Source organism: Emys orbicularis, chromosome 14, assembly GCF_028017835.1.
Source record: "Emys orbicularis isolate rEmyOrb1 chromosome 14, rEmyOrb1.hap1, whole genome shotgun sequence".
NCBI classification, from domain to species: domain Eukaryota; kingdom Metazoa; phylum Chordata; order Testudines; family Emydidae; genus Emys; species Emys orbicularis.
Genome location: NC_088696.1, coordinates 44,094,402 through 44,101,307, shown reverse-complemented (window position 1 = coordinate 44,101,307; position 6,906 = coordinate 44,094,402).

The window sequence follows — 6,906 nt, the reverse complement described above, 5'->3', positions numbered from 1 at the left end:
TATTACCACAAACTGTAAAAATGTACAATGTGCCTAATCTTTTGGAAAATCCATTGAACAGGTTAAAAGGAATACATGAGAATACACTTTATGTTAAAAGGCCTTGTTATAATGGTGTTTCACAGTTAATGCCTGTAAACAGTATTGGAACTTTATACAGGGGAAAAGACATTCCAGACCTAATGTGCTGTATAAAAAGGGAAACCGAGGCGCACTGCCATATTGCTTTCATGGCTAAAGGCCAAAATTCCTGTACTGTAAACAACCTTAATATCTACATTGACTTGATGTTAATTGGGTTCCAAATATTTGCCAAAGCTTGTATGAGTAAAGTAGCTGTTTTCTTTAGCTCGTGGCAAAATCACATAAGACATTCAGGAACCATGCTGCAAGAGCAGATCCAATCCACTATTGTTCTAACTAAGTTTTACCTTGAGTTTGTAAAGAGGTTCAATCATGTTATTGAACATGACTTTGATAAACCATTTCTGTTATACATTGGTATAACTTCTAACCCAATGCTAGCTGTAGTGAGACAGACCCAAGGATGGGGAGCTCTTGGGATGCAGTCAGTGATGTTTGTGTCATCCCTTCCTGCATCAATTTTGCGTTGGGGGTGTGACGTTATTGATATAATCTGGGACCATATAGATCATTGTTGCAACCAAGGTCCTGTAGTGGCACCCAAATCTTGTATAAAGGGGGTCAAATGGGGTGTCTAAGACAAGGTTATGGATTACTGGTTATAATTATGCTGTCTATATGTGTGTATCAGTGTTATAGTTGAAGTTATGAATATTGGCTCTATACTGTCTGTGTTGCAAACTTATGCTATGCTTCTGGGTGACATCCCAGACAAGCTGGTGTTAGCTCTGCCTAGCCTGCTTGATGGCCCATTAAGAACCATCAGCTATACAATGGACTCATTGAGAAAAGGCAAATATGCCTTGAGACTCAGCAAAGTATGCAGGGACTGGCCCATGTGACTCCAGACTCCATTTTGCTGTAAATTTCCACAGTAAGAACAAAGGGGTGTTCTTACACCTGGAAAAGACTATATAAGGCTAATGCCTCGTCTCCATTTGGTCTTCAATCCTGCTTCATACCTCTGGAGGAACTTTGCTACAAGCTGAAGCTTTGAACAAAGGACTGAGGACCCATCCCAGCGGGGGATGTACTCCAGAGACTTGATTGGAACCTGCAGTTTATTCTATCGCTGCTGCAAGCCTGAACCAAGAACTTTGCCATTACTGTATGTAATTGATTCCATTTAACCAATTCTAACTCCCATCCCTATCTTTTTCCTTTTATGATTAAACCTTTAGATTTTAGATTCTAAAGGATTGGCAACAGCGTGATTTGTGGGTAAGATCTGATTTGTATATTGACCTGGGTCTGGGGCTTGGTCCTTTGGGATCAGGAGAACCTTTTTCTTTTACTGGGGTCTTGGTTTTCATAACCATTTGTCCCCATAACGAGCGGCACTGGTGGTGATACTGGGAAACTGGAGTGTCTAAGGAAATTGCTTGTCAGGTTGCGGTTAGCCAGTGGGGTGAGACCGAAGTCCTCTTAGTCTGGCTGGTTTGGTTGCCTTAGAGGTAGAGAAACCCCAGCCTTGGGCTGTAACTGCCCTGTTTTAGCAATTTGTCCTGAGTTGGCACTCTCAGTTGGGTTCCGCCAGAACCGCATCGTCACAGCCCGTCAGAAGCTCGCCCCGGCTCAGGGATGGAGAGCGGTGCCTCCCACAACCAGAGAGGAGCAGTGGAGGAGGAGCAGCGATGGACGGGGCTGCTGGTTTGTGAAGCAGAATGGAAACTGGGACTCACTCGGGGCAAGTCTACACTACAAAATTAAATCAACCTAAGTTAGGTCGACGTAGAGCGACCGCAGGCATTACTGCAGTGGTTCAGGTCCACACGACGCCCCATCTGTGGGTGGTGTGCGTCCTCACCAGGAGTGCTTCCACCAATTTAACTGGGTAGGCACTGACAGCGGGAGCCCCCTGCCCTGGGGCTGACAGCCTGAGCTGTCACCCAGGCATGGGACTCACAGCTCTGGCTGTCAGTCCTGAGGTCAGGGGGCTCTAGCTGTGAGCCCCGCGTAGGGCCGACAGCCAGCAGGCGTTGTAAGTAACCTAACTACACCGACCTGAGCACTACGCCTCTCGCGGAGGTGGAATTATGAGCTCGGTGGAGTGGGTGACTGACATGGGCGGGAGCAACGTTGTAGTGTAGACACTGACAGAGTTCCCTTACATCGACCTAACTCTGTAGTGTAGACCAGGCCTCAGTCTCCCCCGCCCAGAAATCCTACCCCCGAAATGCCATCAGGTGTCAGTGCAAGGAGCCACTCCCCACCCCTTCCTTCACTGCCGACTTACTGTCAGGAACGGAACAAACCCAGAGCCCCTGCTCTCCCAGAGCCCTGGGGTTTGTAGCAATGTCCCTACAATGGAACTCGTCGGGTCGCTGTGAATGCCGCTTGCCGGCGGAGATTTTTGCTGATCAGAACAGGCGCTAGATACAGTAACGACAAAGTGCCTGTTCTCCGCCCAACACGAGGGCTCCTGAGTGGGGAGGGACAAGTACTGCAAGGGAGGCTTCAGTGCAGCATTGCTTCCAATACCAACATCCATCTTGACTGCACCTTGCATCCCTAAGCACTTTGCAAGCTGTCTGCGTACATCTGCACTGAAATGCAGCCACCTCTGGGGCGGAAAGACACTGCACCCAACACAGCAGGGGGAGAGGAAGAGGAACTTGCCCAGGGGCCCTGAGGCAAACCCCTATTTGGACAGAAAGTGCTGGGAGGTTTGTAATGGCTGTGCCAAGCAGATGTTAATCCTGCTGTTTAAAGGGTCTTAAACTGCCTCAACTCAGTGGCCTCCCTTGGGCCTGGATGGTGCTGCCCCAGTGATCTCCCTGCCTCAAGGGCAGCTGTGCTAGCTACTGCCTCCTCTCTTGCATGCAATGTAGCCGCAGTGGATGAAGAGCTCGGTGGGGCTCGAAGCCTGTCTCTCTCTCCAACAGAAGTTAGTCCAATAAACGACATTACCTCACCTGCTGGGTCCTCCTCTCTTGGTCGCCGTGCTAGGGTGCAGCGCACCGTATGGGGCCCTGGGTTAGACCCTTAGGGCTGCAGCTGGCTCCGTTGCATAAGGAGAGAGGCAGTGCATGGGGCCCTGGGCCTCACAGCAGAAGGGAGATGTTGGGAAATGAGCTGGGAAGAGGGTGATCAGTGCCCTGGCCCATTCTCAGGAAACAGGGACAAAATGATGAGAGACTGAGCCCAGTCACCCTCCGCCCACGCTCTGTGCCATGCGCTGCCCCACCAGCTCCCAGACAAGTCCACTATCGGGTTCAAGGATTGTCCAAAGGTGACAGGTGGCTGTGTAGGGACTAGGGCCCAGATCCGCAAAGACATGTAGGCGCCTAACTCCCCCTGACAGCAATAGAGCTGTGAGGATCTGGGACAAAGCTCAGCAGTTTCCGAGCAGAAGGGCGTGACAGTCAGTCGGATTCACGCTCACTCACCGTCCGGGAAAGCACCACACTGGCCCCAGCGGGATCACAGAAGCAACCTCTGTGCCACCATGATGCTCCAAGGGCGACCAAAAGCCAGACAGCATCTGTGCCCCCTGCAGTGCCAGCGCGCTGGCCAGAGTCTCTCTAACGCGCTGGATACGGCTCCTTCAGAGCTAAGCAACGGGGCACAAGTATTCACCTGGAGCCCATTGCTGTGCCTCGTTTCCAGGGCTCCCACTCCCGAAGACTGGTCCTCAGTGTGCAGCCATCACCCATCTCTCTAGCTCCCTCTCCAGACACACCCCCTCTCGCGCTGGCACAATCCCCTTGGCACCGATTCAGAGCCAGGGTGCAACCCTGTCGGATTGTTTCCATGGGAACTCCCAGGGGCCAGTGGGACCTGCAGGCGGTTCCAGGCCGTGGAAAGAACAGGGGCTTTGCTTGCCCAGAGCCAGATCCTGCGTCCAAAGGAGATGCTGTCAGCGCCCTTCACCCCTGGGTGTGCCGGGGCCCCCGGGAGTGCTCCGGACTGAGTCGTTGGGTGGCAAGCCCGTTACTCTCTGGCATAGCAGCATGGCCAGGGCCTCTCCTATGGATTTCTGGATAGCCCCTCATCAGGAGAATGCTGGAGCTGCCAGGCACTGAAGGGGTTACACTTTGCCCCAGGAGGCAGGATTGGTTGATGCATCAGAGGCCAGGCAGGAGTCCCAGAGCCTCCCACTCCCAAGAGGGTTAACACCCACAGGAGAAAGGGCTGGTCCGGGCCGCAGGGGCATGGCCACAGGTAGGCCCAAATCGGTGCCTCAGGCAGAAGCCAATGTCCGAATGGCTGTGGATGAGGAAGAGCAGGTGGCTCTTGGCCCATGTGTGGAACGCCATGGCCTCTGCCCAGCGCTACAAACTTCTCCTGGCTGCCCACCCGCCCCTGCCCTGGCTCAAATCATGCCTGCCCATGGGGCTTCAGTGATCGCCCCCCTTTCCCTCCCCCAGCTCCCTGTACACAGGTCCCTTCTCTGCACCCAGCTCCCCCGTTACACTCCTGACCCTGGCATTCAAATACACGATGCAATAATACTTAACATGCAATATCAATTATTTCCTGTCACATTGGACCTTTGGGCATTGCTTATCCATCATAAGTTGGGGCCCAGCCAAATTTCCACTCCTTGCTCTGCCACTGCCATGTAATATTTCCACCCTGGCATCTGCCTACCCCACCCTGCCTGCTGGCCGTGGTCGGCCAGCTGCCCCCAGACAGCAGGCAGGGGAAGGGCGGGTGATAAAGCACGGAAAGGAGAACTCAAGGTGGAAGGAAACAGGGCTCCCTGCTATTACTCACTGGGCCCAGGGCAGCTGCAGCCACGGCCTCATTCCCTCCACTCACCCTGCCAAGGTCCCGTTCTGACTGGTTCACAGACTGGGGTCCTGCCCTCATCCCTCTTCAGAGAGACTCTAGGCCTGAACTCACAAAGGTCCATGGTCATGAGCCCCCGGGGGCCCCTAACCCCCCAGGAGCCCAGCCATGTGGCAGCCCCATTCCGTGCAGCATCCTCCTTGCACTACCACCCAGCCAAGTCGCACCACGTGCCTACAAGCAGGAACTGATTGAGCCTTGGCAGACAGGCCACTTGGCAGCGAGGCCAATACGGGTAGGAGGTGAAATGATGTGGCTGAGGCCACATGGTCACAAGTCAGGAGTCCCACTGCACTGGCCCCGGTGTTAATCCCACAGTCTGACTCGCCAGTGACTTTCAGGGAGGAGCGTGAGCAGCACCAACCGCAGGCGTGCAGCAGCGCCCGACAGGGTGTGCACCCCCTCGCACGCCTCCAGCACGAGCACGCAGTCTGTCGGACTCCGCCCCAGCCCCACTCCCCAGCACGTGCTGCAGCTTTCAGGAGCCCACGCTGTGCGCGCACGGATAATTATCATTCCCTCCTGCCGGGGCGTGCAGCGGGATGAGTCACGCGCTCCTCCTGAGTCGCTGCCTTTGCGATACAGCCCGTGTCTAGGGGGAAGACACAGGCAGCCACACAAGTCAGGCAGCTTCTTCCTGCTGTGGGGCAATTGTAATAGTTACAGATGCAAAATGACAACCCGATCTCGTTCCTTTGTCACCTCTCCCAGCACTGTTGGCAGAAGCACATGGGGGTCAGGGCTGGAGCCGCCCTGTTTCCCAGTCAGGAAGCTTTCTCTGCCTCCAATCCCTTTTGGCAGGGCTCTGACCAAAGGGAAGCAAGAATCCAGATAATCCAGCTCTGTAGGCAGGGCATCCGGGGCTCTTCCTGCCCTTGAATAGCATACTCCTCTTTGATCAGAGGGAGCAGGCCCTGACCTAGGAAGCTGTAGACCAGTTCATCTAAAGCCGCGGTGGCTAACCTGAGCCTGAGGAGCCAGAATTTACCAATGTACATTGCCAAAGAGCCACAGTAATACGTCAGCAGCCCTCCATCAGCTCCCTCCTCCCCCACTGCTCCCAGTGCCTCCCGCCCACCAGCAGCCCCACTGATCAACGCCTCCCCGCACCTCCTGATCAGCTGTTTTGTGGTGTGCAGGAGGCTCTGGGGGGGGAGGAGCGAGGGCACGGCAGGCTCAGGGGAGGGGGTGAGAAGGGGTGGAGCGGGGGCAGGGCCTGTGGCAGAGCCAGGGGCTGAGCAGTGAGCACCACCCAGCACATTGGAAAGTTGGCGCCTGTAGCTCCAGCCCTGGAGTCGGTGCCAATACAAGGAGCCGCATGTGGCTCCGGAGCCACAGGTTGGCCACTCCTGATCTAAGGTTCTAAAGTCCCCAAGATTGCAGAGGGCTGCCGGGCTCTCCAGCAGACTGTACATTGAAGGCTAGCATAGAGATTCCCACTCAGATTAATGGAAGACACTCCAGCCACACGGAATGCATCAAATAGGTCTCCTGGATTTGATTGGCAGGGAAGCCAGCAAAGAACGTTCCCGCAAGCCACATGTAAAGGAGAAGTGGCTGAAATACCAGCTGGCTGCCAGAATCCAGTCCTGCTGGCACAGAAATCTGGTGCCAGGCTTTCACAGCTGCTATGTATGAGCTAACGAAACCAGCGCTAGCAATAAGTCAGACCCCATGGGCTTGTCAGGTCACCTGGGTTCTTGTGCCCACCTGGAACGGCTTCCGAGGACAGTCCCTGGGAGACACCTGGGGAGAGCTTTAATGGGGGGAATACTCCCTCGGGGAGGCTGGGTATCAAAGTGGGTATATCTGGAGGCCCCTCAGCATCTTGGCACTGTCTTCTGAGCAGTTCCCAGGCCTGGGCACCTCTCTCCAGTGTGCCTCGACAGTGACAGCTCTGCTCTGGGTCCCCGTGTAAAGTGCGTCTTTGCTACTGGTTCTCCATTGCTCAGAGTGCCTCCCCCAGCC